The sequence below is a fragment of the Rhinoderma darwinii genome, chromosome 4 (assembly GCF_050947455.1).
Source record: "Rhinoderma darwinii isolate aRhiDar2 chromosome 4, aRhiDar2.hap1, whole genome shotgun sequence".
Classification (NCBI taxonomy): domain Eukaryota; kingdom Metazoa; phylum Chordata; class Amphibia; order Anura; family Rhinodermatidae; genus Rhinoderma; species Rhinoderma darwinii.
The window spans coordinates 71,925,969-71,948,990 of NC_134690.1; positions in this window are offsets into that span (position 1 = coordinate 71,925,969).

Sequence of the window (23,022 nt, forward strand, 5' to 3'; positions counted from 1 at the left end):
CCAAACTTCTCATGGCCGATGGCCCGCAGCTTTCAGCTGCATTGCTGGGTCTCCTAAGTGATCCAACAATGCATCACTAGCAGCCAGGGGTGTCACTAAAGACTTAAAACATCAGGGGGAATAGCCCCAATACATATGTGCCCCCCCAACAAAATGTGTGCGTGTATATGTGTGTGTCTGTGTGTGTGTGTGTGTGTGTGTGTATATATATATATATATATATATATATGGGACAGCATATCTATAGCAATACGACCCTATAGCTATGGATAGGATTAGATACAGCTGCTCAGCAGACTGTATCACACATGACAGGATTAGATATAGGGCCCAGCAGACTGTATCACACATTATAGGATTAGATACAGTGGCTCAGCAGACAGTATCACACATGATAGGATTAGATATAGGGCCCAGCAGACAGTACAACACATTATAGGACTAGATACAGTGGCTCAGCAGACAGTATCACACATGATAAGATTAGATATAGGGCCCAGCAGACCGTATCACACATGGTAAGAAATGGTAAGTATAAGAATTATTTTCCTTTGTTATGTGTTACTAATTATTTTTGTGTGTTTGTGTTTTTTTACAGGTTCAGTTGTTGGACTACTTCGGATTTGAGGACTACTTTGATAACTGCGTTATTTTATTCTCAATAAACTGGATAACAAGGATTGTGTGTGGGATTTTTATTTCAATAAAATATTTTATCTATGTCTTTGTATTTTTTTTAAACTTTATTACTACCACCTTAGTAATGACTGCTGGCTGATTGACAGCGTCCATTACTAAGGCGAGGCTTAATGTTAAGAAATGAAGAGGCGAACACTAACCCCCATTATTACCCTAATACCCACCGCCACCAGGGGTACCGGGAAGAGCCGGGTACGATCCTGTACCCGACCATCTGTAGTGGCGGAGGGGCACTGGGGCGGCCACAGGCTGGTATTATTAGACTGGCAAAGCCCAAAGTCAGTGGCCCTTCCCTCCCTTGTAATACTAGCCTGCTACTGCTGTGTTGTATCTGACAGGTTATGAAAATGAGACATCGTGCTGTCCAATTATTTATAAAACCATTTTTCATAACCAGCCAGATATAACGAAGCAGCAGCAGCCTAGAATTACCAGGGTGGGAAGGGCCACTGTTTTTGGCCTTTACCAGCCTGCGGCCATCCCTGTGCCCGTCCATCACTACAGATGATCGGGTACTGGATTGTACCCGGCTCTTCCTGGCACCCCTGGTGGCGGTGGGTACCAGGGTAATAATGGGGGTTAGTGTTAGCCTTTTCACCGGCTAACACTAAGCCCCGCCTTAGTAATCAATGCTGTCAATCAGTCAGTGACCATTAGTAAGGTGGTAGCGATAAAGTTTAAAAAAAATACAAAGACATCGAAAAATAGATTTATTGAAATAAGTAAACCCCCACACAACCCTCATTAACCATTTTATTGAGAATAAAAAAGAAGTCATCGAAGTAGTCCTCGAATCCGACGTAGTCCAGTGACCGAACCTGTTAAAAACACAAAAAAAACATTAGTAAGGGCCAGTTCACATCACCGCTGCCCTTCCGTTGAGGGGTTCCATCGGGTTAACCCCTCAACGGAAAGGCCAACTGAAACCTCTGCTTCCGTTTCCCTCACCATTGATCTCAAAGGTGACGGAAATGTTGCTAAAGGTTTACCTTTGTCACTGCTGTGGCCGGGTTCCGTTGTTTTGCAATGATGACTGTGCTATTGATTCCGCCAAAACAACGGAACCCATTCACAACGGTGACAAACGGAAACCATTAGCAAATTTTCCATCACCATTGAGAACAATGGTGATGCAAACGGAAACTAAGGTTTCCGTTTGCCATTCTGTTGAGGGGTTAACCCGGCAGGACCCCTCAACGGAAGGGAAGCGATGATGTGAACAGGGCCTTAGATACAGGGCCCATGTGCATGTGTGATACTGTTTGTTGGACCCTGTATCTAAGCCTAAGGCAGGCTTAGATAAAGGGTCCAACAGAAACTAATCTTATACAGTATAAGATTACTGTCTGCTGGGGCCCTGTATCTAAGCCTAACACACGTTAAAGGGGTTGTCCAGTCCCTAAACATTGATGGCCTATCCTCAGGATAGGCCATCAATAGCTGATGGGTCGGGGTCCAACTCCCAGTACTCCCGCTAATCAGCTGTTTTGAAGAGGGTGCAGAGCTCGTACGAGCACAGTTTCCCCTTCATTTCCCCCACTTGCTCACACTGTGAATCGTTGACACGTCCATGTCGGCGATTCAGTGTGAGAAAGTGACCGGAATGAAGGGGAAGTAGCGCTCATACAAGCTCTGCACCCTCTTCAAGACAGCTGATTGGCGGGGGTCCCGGGAGTCGGACCCCGACCCATCAGCTTCAGCAAGTCAGTGGTATTAAACTTACCCTAATCTTCGGCCACAGCGAAGGTCCTCACTCCGTCGAGTGTCGGGATGTTGTGCGCAGCGCACAGTGTCGTGACGTCATGTGCTGCGTACAGCGCTGTGACGTCAGAACCTCCGCTGCACTCTAGAAAAAGGGAGAGTAAGTATTGTCAGTTACTATAGTAACAGGGGCCCACGTAGTTTATTGAATGAGCTCCAGTTACTATAGTACATTTTCATTGATGTTGTGCGGGGGGCACTAATTGTATTACGCCACTGATAGTATTAATTTGTATGTGCGTCCTGAGGATGCACATACAAGTGAATGTGGCTGTTGCTAGCACCGGAGCCCCCTATGGTGCTAGTGATACCACTGCATCCACATGCCACTCGTGAAGCTTTAAACTTTACAGAGTGGGCAGACTGTGGTAAGTCCGCGGCCGCATGGGACCAGATGCTGGGGAACGCCCCTAGAGATGAGAACATGTGACCAGTGCTGTGGAACATCCCCTAGAAAAGAGAACATGTGACCAGAGATGGGGAACACCCCTAGGGAAGAGAACATGTGACCAGTGCTGGGAATTGACCATAGAGAAGAGAACATGGGACCAGTGCTGGGGAACGCCACTAAAAAAGAGAACATGTGACCAGTGCTGGGGAACGCCCCTAGAAAAGAGAACCTGTGACCAGTGATGGGGAACACCCCTAGAGAAGAGAACATGTAAACTGTGCTGGGTACGCCCCTAGAGAAGAAATGTGAATGGAGAAAAGTTTGAAAACTGGTTATGACAACTAAGTGCATAAAACAAATAAGTGCAACTTTTTTTCTGCAAGGTTTCCATAGCATTTAAAATACGATTTTAATATATATGTTTATAATTTCTATAAAGTTTTTTCTTACTTTACCTAAATCCATTCCTTTACCGGTAACTGTGCAATAAACTGATATGTAAATTTACAATGAAAATATTTGCGTAATTAAAGGATATAAACATTTCTGAAGTGGATAATTGAGGTATTTTCTAAATCAATGGTTTGTTAGATCACAATATCATTGTCCTCAACATAAGAGAATTTTTCAAACCAATGAAAGCGTTTGTATATTTTTCCTCCTCCAAGCCATCTTGGTTCAACATTAACAATTCTCTTTGAATCTGTGTGTAATAACAAATTGAACTCTGGTAATTAAAATAATTTTCTAGTCATTATGAATTATTAATGAGGAGTTTGAATATCTCTTGTCTCATTAGTATGTATCTGGTTGGATTTATTTGCATAACCCCAGAAACTATTACCTAGAAAATAATTCAACACACTGAGATTCTTCGTCTTTTGCAAATTCCAAATTCCAGACTGAGAGGAGGGATCCGGGGCCACACCAGTATTCAGGCGGCATTAATAAGGTTCTGCTACCCTCAATGTAATATTTTCACTGAATTTGGCTATAATTATGCTAATATTATGTTTGTTTTTTGTGATTAATGACAGTTTTATAATTACTTTAATCTGTGTATTATATTTGAGGAATGTCAGCTCTCATCATGTCATCAAGTCTTCAAAATGTCAAAATTACGACAGGGGAATATAATACTAAACAAGTTATTCATTTTTTTTTTATTTTTTTTTCCTCATTAGGTAAGGGTTAAAACAAAAACAGTATTAAAGTTACAAGATTGTCAGTTATGGAAAGAAAATCAATCTGACATAGTAAAAACACATTTATTATTTCATTCTAAGGGGATTTGTACAAAAATAGAAAAATAGAATTTTGATGACAGATGCTGTTGTAACAGAAAAACCAAGGACCATACAGTTTTCCTATCTACTTTATTTTTTCTCCCTCAATGATAGATAGATAGATAGATAGATAGATAGATAGATAGATAGATAGATAGATAGATAGATAGATAGATAGATAGATAGATAGATAGATAGATAGATGATAGATAGATAGATAGATAGATAGATAGATAGATAGATAGATAGATAGATAGATAGATAGATAGATAGATAGATAGATAGATAGATAGATAGATAGATAGATTTCTTTATTTTTTCTTTTTTTTAAGAAAGACACTTTCTTTTAATTTAGACAATTCCCTCTTTGTCTTGTAGAAGAGTACCTGAACCCAGACTTGAGACACATGAGACAATTAACACTTTCTTTAATAAGTGGCTCAAGCCTCCTAATAAGTGCATTCCTTTCAATTGTCCAGCAGAAGAACTTAACTGGCATTAATAAGGCATCAGATAGGAGTATAAGAAGAATACATTGAATAATAAAATACAGTAGTACATTTCTAGAATAGTATTACTTGTAATGCAATGCTTCTTTTTCCATTTACAAAAAAATACAAAAATTACCTTTTTTTTTTTACACTTTGCTCGTTTTTTTCTCAATAAAATGAAACATTGCAAATAGAAATAATAAAGAATAAATAAAATAAAAAATGGGAAGTACCTTATATGTACATATAAACTGCAATAGATACAATAAGGGTGATGCAATAGCCAAACATCAAATCCCACTAATCATACAAAAATGACTAACATATCAGAAATACAAGACAATAATAATGATGAATAATTGATCCAGACCATCATCCATAGAAAAAGGCTAATGTGAGGGAAATTATCTGAAATTTCTAAAAACCTTCCAAGGTTGCCACTATAAGAAAGCATCTCTAGAATGACTCTCCCAATGAGAATCTCCTCAAAACGATAAATCTGGTCTGCTTTAGCTATCGAGTGTCCCATAGGAAGAACTTCCATTGAAAGCCAATAGGCAGGGACTAATAGTCTAGCCGCGACCAATAGCTGTTTGTATAATTTAGAGGGGGTAGTGGTGTCACCAGGGAGAGGGATTGATAAGAGAGCTAGATCAGGAGAGGGGGAGATAGTAGTTTAGCAGAGGGAGTTACATTTTGTAAAAATAGTCTTCCACCATTGTAAGATCTCATCACAAGACCGCCAGGTGTGATAGAAGGAGCCCTTATCTTTAGAACATCACCAGCAAATGTCGGTATGGGATTGTGAATAAATGGAAGTTACCTCTGGGGTCTTATACCAGCGGGATATAATTTTGTAGCTGTTTTCTTGGATTCTTGGATCTGAACACATCTAGAAATCTTGTGAGGAGCAGCTAAAATACATGAGATCTCTGGTTCTGACAGGGATTCTCACAAATCTTTTTCCCACAACCTAATAAAATAGGGAGGGGAAGAGGGACTGTTACAAATCAATTTTTTATATAATTTTGAAATGGGTTTTTTAATTGGCAGCAATTGGGACATCTTGTCGAACCAACCAAGAGGACTCTGACTACCCCTGGTTCCCTCCAAGGACAGTAATTTAGATTTAATAAATGAAATCAAAGGGGTATGAGTAATATGGAACCCTAGTTTAGAGGCTAAGGAAGAGTCGTCCAAAACACGTCCAGATTCATCTAGTAATTGAGGGAGAGTGCAACATGATGTGAGTACAGACTTAGGGATGTGGTCTCTTAAGGCTGAAGGGGCAAGACCTAACAAATTTTTAACTTGTAGCAGAGAGCATGGTAAAAAAAATAAAAAAATTTGCCTTTGAAGAAAATGTATACCAGACTTTTAGTGTTGCTGAGGTTATGGGGTTATGAGACCTGAAATGTACATTTACTTCTTTATTATATAGTACCAGAGTTCTAAGGGTTATTAAAAAGAGAGCATTCTCTATCGTTATCCATTGTTTATGAGGGGGAGCATGAACCCAATCAATAATCCTAGCTAAGTGAATTGAATGAGAATATTTTTCTGGATCAGATAATCCAATTCCACAATAAACCAAACAAGAAATGTCTCCAAAAATGCAAAATTTTTTCATCCAAAAATATATATATAATTTTATTAGTTCACATATGCACAAACATAACCCCACTACAAATATATATTACAAACATAGAAAAAACATTTACATAAAATCAACCAGGTGTAGCACCATCAAAGTCGTTTTTCATAGTTCATCCACAGATAACAATGGTTACAGGCAGGGGCAGTGAATCAAGAAATGGTAACCCCGCCTGTATAATATACAAAATAAGTGTGACTCTTAAAAATATAAGCTAATGCAAGTCAGTTTACCTGTGGAGGACATGATGGTAGTTGCACCGCACACCATATGAAAAACTACTTTGATGATGCTAAACGTGGTTGATTTTATATAAATGGTTTTTATATGTTTGTAATATATACAGTATTTGTAGGGGGGTTATGTTTGTTCATATGTGAACTAATAAAATTATATATTAGTTTTTTTGATGAAAAATGTTTGCATTTTTTGACACATTTCTTTTTTGGTTTATTGTATATTTATAGTGTTATGTCTTGATTATTTAACCCCTTAAGGACGCAGCCTAGTTTTGGCCTTAAGGCTCAGAGCCCATTTTTCAAATCTGACATATTTCACTTTATGTGGTAATAACGTCGGAATGCTTAAACCTACCCAAGCGATTCTGAGATTGTTTTCTCGTGACACATTGGGCTTCATGTTCGTGGTAAAATTTGGTCGATATATTCAGTGTTTATTGGTGAAAAATTGCAAAATTTAGAGAAAATTTTGAAAAAATTGCATTTTTCAGAATTTAAATGCATCTGCTTGTAAAACAGACGGTTATACCACCCAAAATAGTTACTAGTTCACATTTCCCATATGTCTACTTTAGATTGGCATCGTTTTTTGAACATTCTTTTATTTTTCTTGGACGTTACAAGGCTTAGAACATAAACAGCAATTTCTCATATATTTAAGAAAATTTCAAAAGCCTTTTTTTTAAGGTACCTCTTGAGTTCTGAAGTGGCTTTGTGGGGCCTATGTATTAGAAACCCTGATAAAACACCCCATTTTAAAAACTAGACCCCTCAAAGTATTCAAAACAGCAGTTATAAAGTTTTTTTAACCCTTCAGGCATTTCACAGGAATTAAAGCAAAGTGGAGGTGAAATTTGCAAATTTCATTTTTCTTGCTGAATTTCAATTTTATTCATTTTTTTTTCTGTAACACAGAAGGTTTTACCAGAGAAACACTACTAAATATGTATTTTCCAGATTCTGCAGTTTTTAGAAATGTCCCACATGTGGCCCTACTGCGCTCGTGGACTAAAAGACAAGCCCTAGAAGCAAAGAAGCACCTAGCGCATTTTGAGTCCTCTTTTTTATTAGAATATATTTTAGGCAGCATGCCAGGTTTGAAGAGGTGTTGAGGTGTCAAAACAGTAGGATTCCCCCAATAGTGACCCCATTTTGTAAACTACACCCCTCAAGGAATTCATTTAGGGTTGTTGTTACCATTTTGACCGCACATTTTTTTCACAGCACGTATTTGAATTGGGCTCTGAAATGAAAAAAATGTCATTTTTTCCAATAAAATGTCATTTGTGATCAAAATTTCTTATTTTCACAGGGAACAAAATACCCCATTTTGTTGCCCAATTTGTCCTTAGTGTGGCAGTACCCCATTTGTGGTGATAAACTGCCGTTTAGGCCCATGGGAGGGCTCAGAAGGAAAGGAGCGCTATATGTTTGTTGGAGTCCACATTTTGTTGGATTGGTTTTCGGGTGCCATGTCGCATTTGCAGAACCTCAGAGGTATCAAAGCAATGGAAACCCACCAAAAGTGACCCCATTTTGGAAACTACACCCCTCAAGGAATTCATTTATGGTTGTTGTTAGCATTTTGACCGCACAGTTTTTTCACAGCACCTATTTCAATTGGGCTGTGACATTAAAAAAATGTCATTTTTTCCAATAAGATGTAATTTTTTACCAAAATTTCTTATTTTCACAGGGAACAAAATACTCAATTTTGTTGCCCAATTTCTCCTGAGTGCATCAATACCCCATTTGTGGCAATAAACTGCCGTTTGGGCCCATGGGAGTCCTCCGAAGGGAAGGAGCGCTGTGTGTTCTTTGGAGTACAGATTTTGCTGGTTTGGTTTTCGTGTGCCATGTCGCATTTGCAGAGCCCCAGAGGTATCAAAGCAATGGAAACCCACCAGAAGTGACCCCATTTTGGAAACTACACCCCTCAAGGAATTCATTTATGGGTAATGTGACCATTTAGACCCCATAGTTTCTTCACAGAACTTATTTGAATTGGGCTGGGAATGAAAACAAAATTATTTTTGTCAAATAATATGTAGTTTTGGCTGAAAATTTCTTATTTTCACAAGAAACAAAATACCCCATTCTGTTGCGCAATTTGTTCTGAGTGCCGCAATACCCCATTTGTTGTGATAAACTGCCGTTTGGGCCCATGGGAGGGCTCAGAAGGAAAGGACCACCATTTGGCCTACTCGGGATTTTCTAGTGCGAAGTCATGTATGCAGAAGCCCCTGAGGTACCAGTACAGTTGAAACCCGCAAGAAGTGACCCCATTTTAAAAACTACACCCTTAAGGCATTCATCTAGAGGTGTAGTGACCATTTTGACCGGAGACCTACACCCCATAAACTGTAATGTGGGTTCTCCCGGGTATGGCAATACCCTACATGTGGCTGTTATCAGCTGCCTGGACACACAGCAGGGCCCAGAGGGGAAAGACGAGGGGGGATAAGCTGTGCGGAGTGCATCAGGGTAAGTAAAATTGGGGTAAATTATAAACCAAGGGATGTATGATAAATTTTAAAACACTTTCATACAGAGCTCTGGTTATTCGGGACACGTGTCACATTGATATATTGTGTCCTCCCTTATCCCCCTCTTATAGCAGACTTTGCACCTCTTTTGACTTTTTCCCTTCTTGCCAGTTTGGGGAACTTCCCCTGGAAAGTGTTGCCCTGGTACGATGCGTGTGGCCCCGCTTCCAGAAGTACTGGGTGCCCCCCCTTCTTGGTCCCTAAAGATTAGGTTCTTGATAATCACCTCTTGAAATTCCAGGAAAGTTCGCGTCTGGCCTGCACATCGACGTAGCACGTACGCATTGTACAAAGCCATCTATATGATGTTCCCGGCCAGCTTCTTATACCACACCGCATGGCGCTGTAGGGCTTCAGGGCTTGATCTTACAAGTCCATCACTCCCATGTACCTATTGTAGTCCAGGATGCAGTCTGGTTTGGGGGTGGCCTTTCCTTCATATATCCTAAACCTGTAGGTATACCCTGATGCACTCGCACAGCTTATACATCTTCACGCCATACCTTGCCCTCTTACCCGGCAGGTACTGGCGGAATTGAACCCTCCCTTTAAAATGTACCAGGGACTCATCAATAGAAATACACTTCTCGGGGGTGTATGCTTGGGAAAACCGGGCACTGGAACGGTCTAATAGGGGTCTCCGTTTAGACAAACGGTCAAAACTGGGGTAATCTCGGGGTGGGCACGGCTCATTATCAGTATAATGTAAGAAGCGAAGTATTGCCTCATTTATTAATTTTTTTAGGTTCCAGTTCAGTTCTGAAGTTGCTTTGAGGGGCCCATATATTAGAAACCCCTATCAAATACCCCATTTTAGAAACTAGACCCCTCAAAGTATCCACAACAGCATGTAGAAAGTTTATGAACCCTTTAGGTGTTTCACAAAAATTTAGAGCAAAGTAGAGGTGAAATTTACATTTTTTTTTTGTCAGAAAATCCTCTTTATACCATTTTTTTTATAACACAAAAGGATTTATCACAGAAACGCAACTTAATACGTATTGCCCAGATTCTGCAGTTTAGAGAAATATCCCACATGTGGCCCTAGTGCGGTAATGGACTGAAGCACCGGCCTCAGAAGCAAAGGCGCACCTAGTGGATTTTGAGGCCTCTTTTTTATTAGGCACCATGTCCGGTTTGAAGAGGTCTTGTGGTGCCAAAACATTGGGAACCCCCCAAAAGTGACCCCAATTTGGAAACTAGACCCCTTGAGGAATCCATTGTAGTTTTCTTGGGGTGCATGCGACTTTTTGATCAGTTTTTATTCTATTTTTAGGTGGCGTGGTGACTAAAAAACAGCAATTCTACTATTGTTTTTTTTTTTCGTTTTTTTTTACAGCGTTCACCGTGCGCTATAAATGACATATTCACTTTATTCTGCGGGGCGATACGATTACGGCGATACCAGATGTTTAGTTTTTTTTTTATGTCTTATGGCGTTTGCACAATAAAATACGTTTTGTAAACAATCATTCACTTTTTGTGTTACCTTATTCTAAGAGCCATAACGTTTTTATTTTTCAATCAATAAAGCCGTGCGAGGACTTATTTTTTGCGTAACGAACTGTAGTTTCGATCAGTACCATTTTTAGGTACATGCGACTTTTTGATCTCTTTTTATTCCATTTTTTGGGAGGTGAAGTGACCAAAGAATTGTGATTGTGGTTCGGTTTATTATTATTTTATTTTACGGCGTTCACCGTGCGGGATAAATAATGAAATAATTTTGTAGTTCAGGCCGTTACGGACGCGGCAATACCAATTATGTATAGTTTATTTGTTTGTTTATATATTTTTATTAATAATAAAGGACTGATAAGGGAAAAGGGGGGATTTTTACTTTTAATACTTTTTTTTTTTTTTTTTACTCAATAAATTTTTATTGAACATTATTTTTCCAACATACAAAATAACAGACATTTTGCATTTCAAAGCTAACAGTGAGCAATACCTGTGTTATCTTACAGATATAAAACAAAAGGAGTCGTACAATACAAAGAGATAATACAATAAACATGAATTAGGACCATATCTCTCAATCAGTGTCCTCACCCCCCAAGATGACTCAGATTCTAGGGGATACCTCTACCTTGTGTCTGCTATTTAGCAAAGTTGTAGACGCTATCTAGCCATGGACCCCAATCTTTCTCATATTTAAGAATAGAGTGCCCCCTATGCGCCATCATTTTCTCATGTGAACATGTACTATTAATATGGGCAATAATCTCCGTTAATGAAGGGATTGTCTGACTTTTCCAACATCGGGTTATTGCTAATTTGGTCGCAATAAATATGTGCGCTGCAATTACTCTGTATTCTCCCGGAATGTCCTCAAGATTCAGAAAAAGCAATGCTAACGATGGTGAAGACTCAACCGTAATTCCTATAATATCAGACAACAGCTTAAATGCAGCCTTCCATAGATTTTTGAGTGACGGACAGGTCCATAAAATGTGCAATAGCGTCCCACTACCCCCACAATTTCTCCAACATTGGTGAGAGGCAGTCGGGTATATGCGCTGGAGCTTATCTGGAGTGTAATACCAGCGGAGTATAGTCTTCATTACTGACTCATAATGAAGAGTACATTTCAAATGTTTCGCTATAAAAGTAAGTGCATAAGACCATGTTTGTGCTGAGTATTCATTTGTAAGTTCCTTTTCCCAGGCCAAGAAAGGAGAAGATTTTTCAAATAAATTCTTAGATCCCAAAAGGTCATAGATGGGACGTAATCCTTTAAGACGCGTCCCAGTTTGAGCCCATATTCAGAATATCTCAGTGTTTGCTGTGACCTCAAAGGGGTAATCCGTTTGCAACAGATGTCTAATTCTAAGGAATTTATAAAACTCCGTGTTTGAGATACCGAACTTATAGTGTAAGCAACTAAACTGAACCATTTGGTTGTTTTCGAAAAGTGATGTCATCTGTGTCAGGCCTCCCCCTTTCCAAGGTCGGAGATCCAGATCGGTGAGAAGAAATTCTAGAGTTTCTATCGGTGAATTGGGGAGTAATGAAAATGACGATTTTCTACACAGAGAGTGGAATTTTACCCAGTTTTGTACAGAAGTGGACAGAAAATATGGCAGGGATATATTTGGAGATTTTGGGTGTAGTTTTACAATTAAAAGGGCTTTTAGATTATGTATAGGTGATGTTGACGTTTCAATCTGTATCCAATGTTGGGATGTATCTCCTTCCCACCAGGATTTCAATTGCGATATCTGAGTGGACAAATAATAGTGGTGAATATTAGGTAAACTTACGCCACCTTGTTTTTTCCCCTTATTCAATAAACGAGCAGCTATGCGTGGTCTACTTTTTTGCCAAACATAAGAGCTTACCAACCTGTGTGCTTTATTAAAAAAGGACAAGGGCATTTTAATTGGCAGTGTCCGAAACAGGTACAATAACTTTGGAAGTACCAACATTTTAAAGGCCGCGATACGACCTATCCACGAAACTTCATGCAGTTCCAATTGTTTCAAATCTATTTCTATTTGCGCTAACATAGAACAATAATTGGCCTGGTATAACTGTGAGACTTTAGGAGTGATGTTTATTCCCAAGTATTTAATATGCATTTGTTGCCAATCTAACGGAAATCTCTCCCTCATATAGCCCAGGTCCAACAATGAGCAATTCAAGGGTATAGCTTGTGATTTTCCCATATTAACTTTATAAAATGCTATTTGACCGAATTCCTGAATAATCTCAAATGCAGTTGCTAACGATTTTTCCGGCTGTTCTAGGGTTAATATTATGTCATCTGCATATAGGGAAATGCAATGGGATCTATCTCCTATCTTTATCCCGTATATGTCGTGATGTTGTCTAATAGCCTGTGCCAATGGTTCTATAGACAGGACAAAAATTAAAGGCGATAATGGACACCCTTGTCTAGTTCCATTTGTTATCCCAAAGTCCTCCGAAAGCGCACCATTAACAAACACTTTTGCCGATGGACTGGAGTATAAAGCTTGAATTGCCGTTGTAATAGAGCCTTCAAAGCCCATTTCTTCTAAAACCGTGAACACAAATGACCATTTAACCCTATCGAAGGCTTTTTCAGCATCTAGAGTTACCATAACAGCTTTAGTTCTTTTCCTGTTTACATAATCTAAAATATTGAGAACTCTCCTAGTGTTTTCCGGGGCCTGTCTTCCTTTAACAAATCCGACTTGGTCTCTATTAACTAGTATTGGTATCACCTCCGACAAGCGGTTTGCCAATACCTTGGCATAGATTTTTACATCCGAGTTGAGGAGGGAGATGGGCCTAAAATTTTGTGGTGAATCAGGAGTTTTGCCTGATTTGGGGAGCGTCACTATCACTGCACTCAGCATTTCCTTTGGGAAAGAACCCTCCGAAATGGCATGCTTTAGGGTTTCAAACAGATGAGGGAGGAGAGACTTTTCAAAAGTTTTATAGTAGATACCCGATAAACCATCTGGTCCAGGGGCTTTATGTAGCGGGAGGGAACTAATTATTTTGGATATTTCCCCCTCTGATATAGGGAGGTTTAAATCTGCCAATTGTTGGGACGATAAACGTGGAAGCTTTAGATCTTTTAAGAAATCCTTGACAGCCTGTTGAGCCGGTTGTGGATTTGTCGTATGTGGTTGCAAATTATAGAGGGATTCATAGTATTCTTTGAACTTTTGTGCTATATCCCCGGGTGAGTATATTTTAGTGTTTCCTATTGGATCCTTAAGGAATGCTATCTTACTCTTGATATCCCTGGCTTTTAATCTATGTGCCAAGAGTTTACTGGCTTTGTTATCTTGCGAGTAATATTGTGCTTTGACGGATTGCAGGTTTTTTTCATATTTGTACATCAAACAATCCTTCAATTTAATACGTAGTTGTCGCAGTTTCTCAGTGTTGGCTGGGGAGGTGTCAGTTTTATTCAGGACCTCTATAGTACGGATTTGTGTCATTGTATCCTCAAATTGCCGATCCCTTTCTTTCTTTGCTCTATGCCCCCATTTTATAAAAAGGCCTCTCATGTATGCCTTGTGGGCGTTCCACAGAACAAATGGATCTCGTACCGAATTTACATTTAATAGAAAATATTCCTCTAGGCCTTTGCGCAATTCCTCCTTATACTTAGGATGGGACATCAGATACGCATTGTTTCTCCATAGAAAATGTGTTGGTGAATTATGGGTTTCATTTACACATATAGTAATAGCTGCATGATCTGACCATTTAATCAGTTCAATAGAGGATTTTTCCACTTTTTGTATTAACGAACGCCCTACCAGAAATAGATCTATGCGAGAGTAGGACTTATGTACCGGTGAAAAAAAGGAGTAGTCTCTTTCCGAATCATGCTGAATGCGCCAAATATCGTACATATCTTCTCTTAGTAAGACAGGGGCTAGAGACTGGGAGTGGGTTCTATGTTCACTCGTGGAGTCTATTGATGGGTCATGTATAGTATTGAAATCCCCACAGATTACTAATTCCCCCCCTTTTAACTTTGTTGATTTTACGGAATAATCTATTTAGAAAACGGATTTGGTGTGCGTTCGGGGCATATACAACTACTATGGTGAATACCACATTGTTTAATTCTCCTATCTGGATGATATATCTCCCTCCCGGATCTAGAAAAGATGAGATAGGATTGAATGCGACTGTATTTCGTATTGCTAGAAGTACCCCTCTCTGTTTTTTGGTATGGTGAGAATGAATAACCTTGGAGAATTGAGGGTGTTTTACTCTATGTGCATCCTGTTCTAATAGATGAGTTTCCTGTGTACACAATATGTCGCATTTCAAGGAAAGAGCTTCTCTCCACATAAACGCCCTCTTATGTGGACTATTTAAACCTTTTACATTTAGAGAGACAAACTTAATCATCATAATACATTAGGATCTCAAGAGTGTAGGTATGCGGTGTCTTGCTATATCCCATTGGTCCCTTGAACTTTGTATATTGAAGTGTATGAAAGGATAATATAAAGCACTCTAGCCCTACCAAGCTTAATATTGCATATATCCATATAAATGACCATATATCTGGTATGTTAACTTCACATTTCATCACTGTACTAGTCACGAGAAATCGTAAACATATAAACACATTTGGGTGTCTATTGACCCATAAAATAGAGTCGCACCAACCACACAAACTTAAACACATATACAGCTGAATAAGCTGTTGAAAAATAGTGGGACAAATTCTCAGGGCTCGAATCCCAAAGACAATCCAGAACTCCAAACGGCAACCGTGGTATGTTGTATTATTGGCTCTTCAGCGATGCGGTCCCTTTTTTGGTGGCACCGTTTGCCACTCTTGCTCCAGGCAAGTGGGGTATCCCCCCCCCCCGTTCCTCTGTAATCTCCGGAACTGGCAGATTTTTAGAGTGCAGGAACTTTCTTCCTTCCCCCAGTGTAGAAATAACTTGCAGTGTTCCATTATGACGTACCAAAATTTTTACAGGGAATCCCCATCTGTAGGCGATGTTGTGCTCTCTTAAGATTGCAGTAATTGGGGATAGGTTTTTCCTCATCCGAAGAGTGGCTGATGATAGATCCGCGTATAACTTGATATGCTGATATGGTGTCGGTATATCTCCCAGTGATCTAATCGCTGCCAACAAAGCATCCTTGACGTGGTAATAGTGGATCCTGATCAGTACGTCTCGGGGTAAAGTGTCCGGTAGGTGTTTCGGACGCGGCACTCTATGTGCCCTGTCGATTATGATATCTGAATCTGAACTCTTCGGTAAAATAGCCATCATAAGCGCTTGCACATATTTAGTAAGATCCGCAGGCAGAATATCCTCTGAGATGCCTCTAATTTTCACATTATTCCGTCTGGACCTATCTTCCAGGTCTATGACCTTAGCTTGTAAGTTTTCGATCTCAGCAGATAAATCAGAGTGTGACTCCACTAGATTATTATGAGAGGCAGCGAACTCTCCCATTTTATGCTCAATATGATGTATCCGCTGCCCCAGGCCTTGTAATGTAGCTGTAATAGGAGCCAGCAAGGCAGTGAATTCTGTATGTATGGAGGCACTAAACACCGTTAACATCTCTTTCATCAAAGTGCCCGAGGCCGGACCATCAGTAGTTGGTATGTCTCTGAATGCTTTTACCATTAAAGACGGCCCCTGGGAATGAGACTCTCTCTCTCTTACCTCTGAACCTCGTCGAGCTTGCTCCTTTGTCTTAGGCTGCCGCGCCTCCGGACTGTGTGAAGGCGAAGATGGCGTCGACCGCATGGTGTCTGCATCACCGGCTTCTTCCAGGGACTCCGCAGCCAAAGGGCTGTATCGGGATCCTGAAATGATCTGCTGCGCAGCTCCCCGGGAATCTGCTAGGGTGTGTGAAGATCTTTTGCCGCTTTGGTGAGAGGAAAGTGGCGATGTTGTTTTTCCCGGGCTTAAAGTGGAAGGATAAGTAGTGAGGCCAGCAGCCCCGTCCTCTCCCTCTCGGTCTTTCTCGAAATAGAAGTCCAATTTGCCCTGTTGTTTCAGGCCTCTCTTGCCTCTCGTCATCATGAGTACTTATGTCTACTTTTTGGGTCTCTAAGAGATTATTAGAAGAGCCTTGCGTTGTAATTAGCTTTATCTGTTGCCGGAGCTCCGGGATCAAGCTGCCATGTCTCTCGGCTGCCAAGCCACGCCCCACTTTTAATACTTTTAAATCTTTTATTTTCTTATTTTTACACAACTTTTTTTAACTTTTTTTTTTACTTTATTACTTTGTCCCACTAGGGGACATGAGGGCAGGAGGCTCTGATCGCTATTCTAATACACTGCACTACATGCGTAGTGCAGTGTATTAGAACTGTCAGCTACTCACTGACAGCAAGCATAGTGGGTCCTGACGTTGTCAGGACCCACTAGGCTTCCGTCTATGGCATAGCCGGACGCCATTGTTTGGTGTCCGGTTGCCATAGTCACCATCGCCGGCCGCTATCGCGTAGCAGGCCGGCGATGGCAGCTTAACCCCTAAAAAGCCGCAATCTCTATAGAACGCGGCTTTTAAGGGGTTAATCAGCGGGGACACAGCGATCGGTCCCCGCTGTAGGAGCTGTGACAGCTGCTGAACAAGACAGCAGCGTCACAGCTCCTGTATGTGTCGGGAGGACGGCCGAAACGGCCGTTACTCCCGAGACGTACTATTACGGCATGGAGCGCGAACGATACAGCTGCCATGACGTAATAGTACGTCAAGGAGCGGGAAGGGGTTAATTATGCTAAGGATATATATAGGTTATAATACAATTCCACCACTGAATTTATGGCGGGTTAAGATATCTTTGGAAATACAAGCTTTCTTTCATTTCCAAATAAATTTGGAAAATAGTCTATTTATGGTCGTGAAAAAGGCTCTAGACAGCCGTATAGGCAAGGCTTGCATAATGTAAGTTAATTTGGGCAAAAGAAATTACATTACTATATTTTTCCCCCCAAACCAAGAAAGATAAGGTAGGTCATAACGCTTCAGTAGATCCAGAAGAGAGGCAAGGAACGGGGCGAAATTTAAGGAGAACAATTTGTTTAGGTTACTGCTAATTTTAATACCCAGAAAGGTTATGTGTGGAGAAGACCAGTTAAAAGCAGAATTTGTAGCCAATAAACTCTTTCGAGAGTGGGATAAAGAGAATCCTAAAGCTTTTGATTTCCCAGAATTTATATTACAATTGGAAAATAAACTAAAGGAGTCTAAAATCTGCTGAATTTTGGGAAAAACAGTCTCGGGATTCGTTACTATCATCAATAAGTCATTTGCATAGGCAGCAACTTTATGTTCCATAGTCCCTAACTGTAAACCTTTAATATTGGGTTTCAATCTTATCGACTGCATAAGAGTCTCTATTACTGTCAGGAACAGCAATGGAGATAGAGGGCAGCCTTGGCATGTACCATTACTTATTGCAAAGGGACTAGGCAAAATGTAATTTACCGCTACAGAGGCAGGAGGGGAGATATACATGTAGAATATTCAGTCAATAAAGGAGACAGGGAAATGGAAGGCTAGAAAGACTCGTTTCATGTAACTCCAATTTATTCTATCAAAAGCCTTCTCAGCATCTGTGATGACAAGGACCAATGGAACTTTATGTTTGTGAGAATGATGCAAAGTATGAAGGATTCTAACTAAATTGTACTTACCATCTCTGTTTTAACAAAACCAACCTGGTCTGGAGATATGATATCAGGAAGGATATTTTTGAGTCTTTTGGCCAAAAACTTTGCTATCAGTTTTAGATCAGTATTTAAGAGGGATATAGGCCAATAGGTGGAGCAAGAAGTTGTATCTTTTCCTTCCTTAGGAAAGACAGAAGTATAAGCTTAAGTCATGTTTGGAGAGAGAGAATGTCCTAAGAGAGAATGGTTGGCTAATGACAATAAATGAGGGAGCAAGACATCTTTAAAAGTAGCGTAATAGATTACTGGAATTCCGTCTGGACCAGGACATTTACTTGAAGGAGTTTGACTCAAGGCCAATTCCAGTTCAGACAAGTTGAATGGTCGAGCTAGGTCTTCACTTTGAGATGCAGAAATTTTGGGGAGGGATAGGGGATTAAAGAATTTGGAAATAGGATCAGATTGATCATCCACAGAGGGAGAGGTGACTGATTCCCCTAGATTATACAAGCAATGATAGAAGGATTGAAATTGCTCTGCAATGAGATCGAAGGAGTAAATAAATTTTCCTTTAGAGGCATTCAACATATGGACGTAAGTGAAAGATTGTCTGTGCTTTAGCCTCCTTGCCATGAATTTCAAAGCATTTGCCATGAGCATAAAATTTATGTTGAGAGTGCATAGAGAATTTCGCTGAGGGCTCATTAAGAATGTTTTTCAATGGAGTTCTCAAGGTAGTTAATTCTGGGGTGTGCCGTATTGCCAATGAGGCTGTGTCTCATGTCCATGGCCGCGGGCCGTCAGGCTCACTCACCTCCTGACGGCCGCAGCCATGGGTCTTCAAGCGCAGGCCCCAGTCACTTCCTCAGGAGATGCCAGCGCTCACTTCCGCTTACCTCGGCCAGGTCCTGTAGGGTGCGCACGCTCGTGCCCACTCTTAATGGGCCAGCGCGCGCACCTGAAGTTAATGTTAAAGCCCCTTAGCCCATGAGTACCCTGGACTATAAAAAGGGCTCAGCCCCTTCCTCCTTTGCCTGAGCGTTGTTGTCGTACCCTAAGTTTGTCTAGCAAATGGTCTCCTAGTATTTTCCAGTTCCCAGTGTTCCCCGTTCCTGTACCTGTATCCTGTATTCCGTGCTACCTGGTCAAGTGCCGTGCTGAGCTGTAGTCATGCATTGCTATATTCCATGCCTGTCCTGCTACACCACGCCTGACGTCTGCCTGCTGCCTAAGTCCCAGCGGAGCCTGTCATTGCTACTGTCCGAGCTGCCACAGGTACACTATACGAACTATAGACTGTGACCTGCGTCCTGTAGGCCAGCTGCCATGCCGTCAATGTGGGTAGGCCCAGTGGGTCCACACACCCAATGTGAAAGTGTGTATCTTTTCCAAGGCTTGTATTTTACTCAAAAGGTCATCAACACATTTATTTCTCTCTCTCTGCAGGTGAGAGCAATAGCTAAGGAAGTGACCTCTAATAAATGCCTTATGAGCGTCCAAAACTACACCGTGTTCCAAATTATTATGCACATTGGATTTAAGTGTCATAAACATTTAATTATTTGTTTTTTAATTAAACTCATGGATGGTATTGTGTCTTAAGGCTCTTTGGATCATTGTAATCAATCTCAGACACCTGTGATAATTCGTTTGCCAGGTGTGCCCAATCAAAGGAAAACTACTTAAGAAGGACGTTACACATTATTAAGCAGGCCACAGGTTTCAAGCAATATGGGAAAAAAAAGGATCTCTCTGGTGCCGGAAAGCATGAAATAGTGCAATACGTTGGACAAGGAATGAAAACATTGGATATTTCAAGAAAACTTAAGCGTGATCATCGTACTGTGAAAAGATTTGTGGCTGATTCAGAGCACAGACAGGTTCGTTCAGATAAAGGCATAATGAGGAAGGTTTCTGCCAGACAAATTAATATGATTAGGAGAGCAGCTGCTAAAATGCCATTGCAAAGCAGCAAACAGGTATTTGAAGCCGCTGGTGCCTCTGGAGTCCCGCAAACCTCAAGGTGTAGGATCCTCCAGAGGTTTGCAAGTGTGCATAAAGCTATTATTCGGCCACCCCTAAACAATGCTCACAAGCAGATACGGTTGCAGTGGGCTCAGAAATACATGAAGACTAATTTTAAAACCTTGTTGTTTACTGATAAGTGACGTGCAACCCTGGATGGTCCAGATGGATGGAGTAGTGGATGGTTGGTGAATGGCCACCATGTCCCAACAAGGCTGCGACGTCAGCAAGGAGGTGGCGGAGTCATGTTTTGGGCTGGAATCATGGGGAGAGAGCTGGTAGGCCCCTTTATGGTCCCTGACGGTGTGAAAATAACCTCTGCAAAGTACGTAGAGTTTATGACTGACCACTTTCTTCCGTGGTACAAAAAGAAGAACCGTGCCTTCCGTAGCAAAATTATCTTCATGCATGACAATGCACCATCTCATGCTGCAGAGAATACCTCTGTGTCATTGGCTGCTATGGGCATAAAAGGAGAGAAACTCATGGTGTGGCCCCCATGTTCCCCTGACCTCAACCCTATTGAGAACCTTTGGAGCATCCTCAAGCCAAATATCTATGAGGTCCCACCCACAGTTCACATCAAAACAGAAGCTCTGGGAGGCTATTCTGACATCCTGCAAATATATTCAAGCAGAAACTATCCAAATACTCACAAATTCAATGGATGCAAGAATTGTGAAGGTGTTATCAAAGAAGGGGTCCTATGTTAATATGTAACTTGGCCTGTTAAGTTTTTTTTTGATTGAAAGCGCTTTTGATTTCTGTAAATATGACCTCCTGATGCTGCAAATTCAACAAATTACCATTTTAGTTCTCTTTACAACCTTTAAAATGTTTTGATCTCTGTTGTGCATAATAATTTGAAACAGTGCATTTTGTGTTTTTTACTTCTAAAAAATAAATCTGTTATCATTAGGAGATTTGTTCAATAAAATTTGCATTATACTCCAACGGTTGATGGCTTGAAGATTATACTGACTGTCATTTGCATAGACTATTTAGGAAAATCTGCGAAAAATAACATTTGCATAATAATTTGGAATGTGGTGTATATTAGGTGAAACCTGAGGGGTTTAATTTAATTGGCAGTAGTCTTCCAATTTAGATTGGAAATCTTCCTTTAACTTTTAAGGTGCTCAGTATCGAATCGTTTAAACGCCATTTGACAGGCCTTATGTCAGGGAGGTGAAGGGTCAGAAAAACGGGAGCATGATCAGAATGAATTTGCTGTCCAGTTGCCACCGTGGAGCAAATTTTTAGAAAATGTTTGGGCAGGAAAAAATAATCTAGCCTATGATTGTAACGTCTGTGGTTGCTGACCACAAACGCCTTCCATCCGGTCGACGCCCTTCTCTCCAGAGATGTCTGCACATGCGGCTGTCCTGTTCCACAGTGACCACCAGGGTGCGCTCGCGAGCTCAGTCCAGACAAGGAGCCAGGTCGCACACAGGTGAGAGATTAGGCTGATTGCTCCCAGAGCCTCCTGGACTATGAGATGGGCCTATTCCCCTCCTTGCAATGCCTGAGCCTTGTTGTCATTATCCTAGTATGTCTATGCATATGGTCTCCTAAGTGTTTTCCAGTTCCAAGTGTTCCCCGTTCCTGCTACCTGTAACCTGTATCCAGTGCTATCCTGGTCAAGTGCCGTGTTGAGATGAAGTCGTGCTGTGCTGTGTACCACGCATGTCTGGCTGCGCCACGCCTGGCGCCTGCCTGCTGCCTAGTCCCAGTCGAGCCTGTCTTGCTACTGTCTGAGCTACCACAGGTACACTATACAAGCTATAGACTGTGACCTGTGTTCTCTTGGCCAGCTGCCATACCGTCACGCCGGTATGGCCCAGTGGGTCCACATACTCAGCGTGACTGTAGGCTCAGGCCATGGACCCCGCTGGCCAATCCAAGACCATGACGACGTCACAGGAGAAGTGGGCGGTTTTGTAGACCTCCGGTCTCAACAGGACCGACTCCTCCAGGCATTTAACATTATTGCACGTCGGCTGGAGGTTCAAGCTGCCGATCCTCCTACTACACCTCCTGCCAGTATTGATCATCCGACTATACCTCCTGGTAGTGCTGATCCCCGATTTTCTTTGCCGATATCCTGACCGCTATGATGGAGACGCGAGGACATGCCGTGGATTTTTGAACCAGTGTCAGATCCACTTTAACCTATATGCAAGGGCATTCTCGTCTGATTGTGCAAGGGTCGCGTTCATTATCTCTCTGCTCACTGGCAGGGCCCTTGCATGGGCAACCATATCTGGGAGAGACAAGGACCAGAGACCCGTGACTTCCAGGGGTTCCTACGGACATTTCGTACAGTGTTTGAGGAGCCTGGATGAGTCTCGTCTGCAGCCTCCTCCGTGCTGAACCTACACCAGGGAGACACCTTCGTGAGCGAGTACACCATCCACTTCCACATCCTGGTGGGAGAACTGTTGTGGAACAATGAGGCCTTGGTGGCTACATTCTGGCAGGGACTGTCTCCTAGGATTAAGGATGAGCTGGCAGCCAGAGATCTACCATCTACCCTGGATGCCCTCATCCTTCTAGCTGTCGGATTGATATAAGGATACGAGAACGGTTCCAAGAAGCTCGTCGGGAGGGAGGACTTCATAGTCCCGTGTCTACTTTGCAGCAACCCCTGCTGTCCTCAGATGCTGATCCTTCTATGGAGTCTGTGAAGACGGACTAGTTTAAGCTGTCTACCCAGGAGAGACAATGCAGATGCACCTTGGGACTCTCTCTATATTGCGGCCTCGGAGGCCATCTTGTGCGTCTGTATCCCCAAAAGCCCCAGAGCCTAGGGTTGGTGGG